General features: G+C 30.4%; 1 pseudogene; it reads left to right on the forward strand.

Moving 5' to 3' along the window:
* The first annotated feature begins 389 nt into the window (after positions 1-389).
* Positions 390-1191, forward strand: LOC110629280 (annotated as a pseudogene).
* Positions 1192-7121: the final 5930 nt, after the last annotated feature.

Genomic DNA, 7121 nt, shown 5'->3' on the forward strand with positions numbered 1-7121 from the left:
GCATTATTGAACATAAATTATAAACTTAATAATAACAATAATAACAATTATAATAATAATTATAATATTTTATATTCGAATAATAAAAAGTAATATTAATAATAATAAAATTTGTTATTTTAATTGAAATAATTATTATCTTTTAAATTCCTTGAATTACCAACGGTTACATTCGGTGATTACCATAGCCTGTCATTTACTCCAAATACGCCTCTGGCCAATCCTCTCCACATGGCCTCTTCATGTGATTCCTTATGATCTCTGTGCCATGTGTACATATCCAAGTGCCTGAAGCAAAATAAATATCCGATGGATGCAGTTAGATGAAAATCATGAAACGAGACGATAAGCGAAAATGGGAATTTTTTTTTTTTCAGTAGAAAAAAAATATGGAGGTTGTTGAAAAAGCACATAACGTTAAGATTTTGGGGTCAGGAAAGCAACTTTTAGTCCTAGCTCATGGCTTTGGCACTGATGAATCAGTGTGGAAGTAGCTGGTGCTACACCTGCTTGAAGATTATCGTGTTATTTTGTACGATAACATGGGTGCTGGTTCCACTACCCAGATTTTACGACTTCGAAAAATACTCAACCATTGACGGGTTTGTTTATGATTTGCTTGCCATATTAGATGAATTAGAGGTGAAGTCCTGTATTGTAGTTTTTTTTTCTTTTTGTAGTTTTTCTCTTATAATTTTATCAACCAAAATTTGCATATATGTATTGTATAATTTCATAAAGTTTTTTGCATGTTGAAACTAGGCTGTTGAATGATGAAGACTACATTGGAGGATTCGAACAAGAAGACCTTGGCCAAATGTTCGAAGGAATGCATTCCAATTTCAAAGCATGTTGCTTAGGTTTCGCACCAATGGTGATAGGTGGCGACATGGACTCGACAACTGTGCAAGAATTCTTGTGAATTCTATTCAACATGAGACCCGACATAACCTTAAGTTTAACTCAGGTCATATTCTAATTTGACATTAGACACGTTCTACCTAATGTGAAAGTCCCTTGCCACATGTTGCAAAGTGCCATGAACATGGGTGCCAATGGTGTTGTCTGAATATGTGCATCAACATCTTGGAGGCCCATCTATTTGTCGAGATTATGCTTGCGGGTGATTTGCCGCAATTGAGCTACCCAAATATCGTCATTCTAGTTATTCTCAAACACATTTCGCCTTGATATAACCAAATGATCTATATATATATATATATTGATGAGATATAAATAACAGGACCGTTAGAATTACGACACCTATACATAGGATTCAAAAGGATCATGTGAGCATTATCATTTGGATCAATCGGCCAGTGGAAAGCTCGACCTATGAGGTATGAGAATCAGACTACTGACACTCTCAAACTTTATCAAAACTCGAAATGGATGGACAAATTTCTTTAAAACTCGTGCCACAAACAATAATTAAATATAAACACTACCAACCTAAGTGACCAAAAAGACTCCATCTTGGTACAGATTGGATGAGTCAAACATAATCTGATGAGACTAGAGTAGGATGTCGACCTCCTACGCACTAGTTGTCCCCTTGCTACATCACCGGAGTCAAAATACGCATGCAGAAAAATAAACGGACGTGACGCTCACAATAGACAGGGTATGGACTATTCGACTCCACATTTATTAACTAACTGCCTATTATTAATAAGCCGCCTAACGCACTTGCAAGAGGACAGTCTTGTCTAATCCGATGGAATAGAACACAAGGAGTGTCAGAATGATCAATTAGTATATATATTATTAATCTAACCCTAAAAATATATCTCTAACAACACACATCTCTGTCTTTCAGGCTTCTCTAACTCTCTCTCTCTCACACTTTCACACATACTCTCGGACACATCCCCTCTCTTTTCTCTTCGGAGTTTCCTCTTTCTTTTCATATTTTCTCTTTGCATTTTTTTTCCATTAATTTATCTTTCTCTAGAAGTTCTATATCTGACTTAAATGTCGGAAGGTTTCCACTGAGGCATTTCTGATAGACCTCTTAACATTTTTTCATATTTTGCAGCCCCTCCCTCGAGATCAAGTATGGAGAGATCCATATAAAATCTCAAAGGCATTCACTCCTCCTCAAACCAATCACGTTTTATTAATCTGTCCATTGAATCAAACTACAGTCCGAGTGCCTGTATCCGGTGACTCCACTGTATCTCAGATCATCGTATATATATAGAGAGAGAAACAGATTTAAAAGGGGACATGCAAGATCATTACTCTTGAAACTGAAATTTTAATTTTATCTTGCATTACTCTTGAAACAGAAATTTTAATTTTTAAATGAGAGTATGTTGAATATGAACTTATTTTTAATATACTATCACATTTAGCCACTCACTTAGAAAAAAAATTAGGAAGTTGATTTGTTTAAAAAATTAGAAAGTTGATTTATTTATTTGTTGAACTAAATAAAAATTTTATGAGTTTAAATTTAATAAATTAGAATTATATTTTTATGAAATTTAATTCTAATTAAATTATAATAAATTTAGCATAATTATATTGAATTTAACTTATTAAATATATATTTACTTTTACTAAAGATAAATATCAAGTTAATTTATATTTTCACCTTCTAAATATAAAAATTATATTAATCTCCTAAATATAAATGTTGTATTCTCGTTATCTATGTATTGTTTGTGTTTTGTTTTCTTGTTAATATCTCCTAATATCTATAATGTCACTTGCAAGAAATGAGAAGTAATATATTTGTAAGTAGGGGTGTAAATAAATCGAGTCGAGCCAAGTTTTGAATAACTCAAATTTGGTTCGTTAAAATTTTTTCGAACTCAAACCGAATTTAAGTTTTACTCATTTCGAACTCAAGCTGAGTATTAAGAAATTCAAACTTAGCTCGTTTAGCAAACAAGTTTAGACGAGTTGAGTTTTTATCGAGTTTAGTCTCGAATAGTTAATGAGTAGTTCAATTTATTTACATGTATAATGAGTTTTAGTTTAAAACTAATAAGTTTAAAATTAAAATAATTTTAGTTAAATAAATATATCTACAAATTAACTCGTAAAATTATAAATATGAGTTTTTAAGTCTTAACGATCCAAATATATGCAAGTTTAAGAGTGTAACCAAACTATATAGCGTTGAACTTTAGAAAATTTAGATTTGGCTCATAAAAATATATGTGGAGTTTGAATTTATTTCTCTTATGATAATAAACTCAATTTACTTAACGAGACTGTTCAAGAGACTGTTCGCGAGTCTGCTCATAAACTCGAAAATGAGCCGAACTCACGAGACTTAATGAATCCAATATTATGAAACTTAAACTTGACTCATTTACCAAACGAGTTTAAAAATTAAACTCGAGATTGGCTCGTTTAGAAATCGAGTTGAATTTAGTCAAGCTTTTATCGAATCAAATCTCAAATAACTCACGAACGGTTTGGTTCATTTACACCCCTCTTGCTCGGGCTGCTGGCTCGTTTCTTCGACTTGCTTTTCCGTCTCCATCTTCTGTGCTCTTTGATAGTTCAATGTGGGTTGGGGCTCATTGAGATTGAGTTCTTTAGCTACGGGTGGTCTACTTAACGGGGTACTGAGCCCTCTCTGCTGTAATATCTAACTTAGGCAGTGGGCAATATTCTGTAGCTGGAGAGCCATGCTTTACAGTTCTTAGTCAGACAGGAAAGTTCGGGGCATAGTCCCGGTTGAGCTTGGTGAAGGGTTAAGTGACTGATTTACTAGAATTGTTGGGCTAGAGAATGAAAACTGTAGACATTCCTGAGTCGAGCTCAGGTCATTTGGGGTGATTCCAGTGTGGTTTTCACGTGATTGGCTATGTGGATATCAATAGGTCAATGGAAATGAGAACTCTGGTGATGAAAAAATCTCTTTCGTTTCTCCAGACAGCACCAGATGATGTCTGAGATCTAAGAATGGGTATAAGCTCAGAGTATATTTTTGCAAACTTGGTTTGTCTCTCCTAACATCAGTTCAATACTTAAAGTAGTCCTCGCGACGAGTGGGTTGATTTTTATTACCAGCAGCATTTCTAACGTTACAGCTCCTTGAGTCTTCTCTTTAGTGTAGATATGGAAGGTAATTAAATTATAAATTATTGCAACTCTAGATTGAGTTGTCGTTTGCATGGTGATTGAAAAGGCTGAGTTGTTCTTGACTTTCAATTGTACATGGCGGAGGAAAGAAGTTGAGGTGTTTCAGTGGAATCGTCTATATGAATATTTAAATAAATAATAAAAGTCGAATAGTAATAGCTGTTCTTTTGTGCCTTGTTCACCCTAACCAAAGTCCAAGCTTCCAGCTTTCAAAATTCTATTCATTTTGTCCCAGGCTGATAAGCTTCGGCCTTTTGGGCTTTTGCTTGAAAATAATAACACTTGCTCATTTTTTCTTTTTTATCCTTTAACAACGTATAACCGTCATCCTGGATTCATACCCTCCTGTCATATTCTCGCTTACCATACATACGGATGTATTATGTCTTTTTAATCGTTAAGCAGTCATTTAATTCCATTTGACACCACTTGAATATAATCCCAGGTATCACAAGATTTATTGTTCCATGGGAGCTAAGGATATTCAAGGCTAGAGCCCGAGGACAAGTTTTGCTTGGACAAACTCTAGGCTTGCATGAGGTGTAGAGCCGCGCATTGGACCCTCCTGGAGCATAGGCCCAATTCTTCTAGTTTGGGCTTCTCCGAGGTCTGGGTGCTTGGAACTCAACCATATCATCATATCCCACTTAAAAATAATATTTTCAGATCCAGTAAAACACACAACAAATCTTCCCTTCGTACATGTTCTTACTGTATATTGGTAACTATCTTCAAACAACTCCTTATGCACCCTCAAACAACACTTCATGTGTTCTCAAGCAACCATCGACAATAGAAGGGAGGTAAATTTTAAGAGAAGAAATATAGACAGAGATTTTCAATTGGCAATAGTAGGGAGGTAAATTTTAAGAGAAGAAATATAGACAGAGATCACGAGAATGGAGGGGTCAATGCTTAGGGATTGACTTTTATTTAGCATGAGAGTAATTTAGGCAAAAAAAACTAATATTTTCCTATTTTATCAATAATGTAATGGAGAAAATAGAAAACCCGATGATTGTGGATTCCAGTTAACAGAATAAAATTATAAACATATTTTAATATATTTCTAAAATTATAGGGGTAAGTTAATTAGTTAGATCAAATTATAAGAACACAATAATAATTATCTCTAAAATAAATTACAAGATATTAGAGACAACTATAAATTATAATAAATGAAAAAATGTCTATAAAAATTTTAAATTTTGCACCTTTTTACAATTTTACTCTTGAATATTTTTTTTTTATAAAAATACCATATATTAACTATATTTTTATAATTGTATTCTCTCTCCATATTCCCATTAAAACTATCGAAAGAAACTATTTCAGCGTAAAAAATCTCCCATATTAATAAAGAAAAACCATTAATAGATCGAGTAATATCTAAACTTAAAGTGAGAGATAGCAATAAAAAAAACAAATTTGTCTTTGTGCGATTCTCAAAAGTGATATCTTAAACCGTAGATGGATGATTATTAATTTCAGCATTACCATTGATCGAAATATCTTCTCCAGTTGTTTTTACAAAATGGTCATTTATATGCATCTACAAATTTGTCTATGTGCTATTTAGGGATAATAGCCAAAAAAATACATTGAACTATTTACGGTTTAATAAATATATTTTAAATTATAAAAATTATTAAATATATTCTATATTAACCACTTAAATTTATTTATACTTATCACCATTTTTAATGTTAAATTTTTAAAAAATATCATATTAGTATTAAAAAATAATATTTTAATATAATCCAAAATAAATAATTGTGAAAAAAAAAAAATTAAACTTAACTAATTTCAATACGCATATGCTAACTTTTTAATAAATTATCTCAAAATTATTTTTTTAATTTGGTTTGATTTTTAATTTTAATCTGATTATTTATAATTTTAAATACACATATTTTTAATAGTTGATAATTTATTTTAATTTTTTTGCATCATTGGGTATAATTTTTTCATGAAATTATAGATTATAAGTATTGTCCCGACACTATCTTTGAAAATAAAGAGTCACGATTCTTACTATTTTAAAAATTAGTTATACTTAGTGTATTCACTCTATTATCAGTAGTAAATTTATTTAATTAAAAATAATTAAATTCAATATAACTTATTACTACAATTTATATTTTATTTAATGAATATAATTATTTTAAATTTATTAGATTAATTATTATAATACTTATAATCTATAACAATGCTATATTTATCAATATAAAAAAGTTAAAATATTAGTTATAGGCTCTAAGAAATATATTATTTGAAGTTAGAAATTATAAATAAATTAAATTAAAATTAAATTTTTAATTAAATTAAAAAATTAATTTGAAGTATATTTATTAAAAAATGAAAATACAATTATTAAATTAATAAAATTCAGAATCTTTGTGACAATTAACTATTTTAAGTTATAATAAAATATTAATTTTTAATATTAATTAAGATGATAATATAATATTTTTGTTATATTTAAAAGATAAATTTAATAATATAGTGTAAATAAATTTAAGTGACTGATAGCGGTTGTCGAAACCGTCAAAAATAAACCTATTATCAATCAACAAATAAATTTGCAGATAGTGGCAATAGGGTCGAATCATAGGGATTTGACACCAAATATCTTCCTAATAATGACTAAGGCAAGTAAATAGCAAAAATAAAAAGGGGGGTTTTGTTTTGAAGATGTACTAAAGTTAATTAACAATAGAAAGCAAATAATTTAAAGATGAGTAAATCAATAAGAGAAAAGTTTCTAGTTGAAGTATGGATCTATTTCAGATTGTTTAGAATTGATCATTAATTCTTTAACACTTCTATTTATTTCAATAAATTAGTTTAGGATGTGGAAGACGCTTCTCACAATTCAAATTCCTCCTTAGTTCTAGTTTGATTAGGAAACGTTCGCTAATCAAACACTAGTTAACAAGTTGCCAAGGAACGTTCTTGGGGTTTTTAGCATCGAACAACTGTTAACTGCATTAAGACTTAGAGAAACCTAATTCTAA

This window comes from Manihot esculenta, chromosome 13 (genome assembly GCF_001659605.2).
Source record: "Manihot esculenta cultivar AM560-2 chromosome 13, M.esculenta_v8, whole genome shotgun sequence".
Lineage (NCBI taxonomy): Eukaryota > Viridiplantae > Streptophyta > Magnoliopsida > Malpighiales > Euphorbiaceae > Manihot > Manihot esculenta.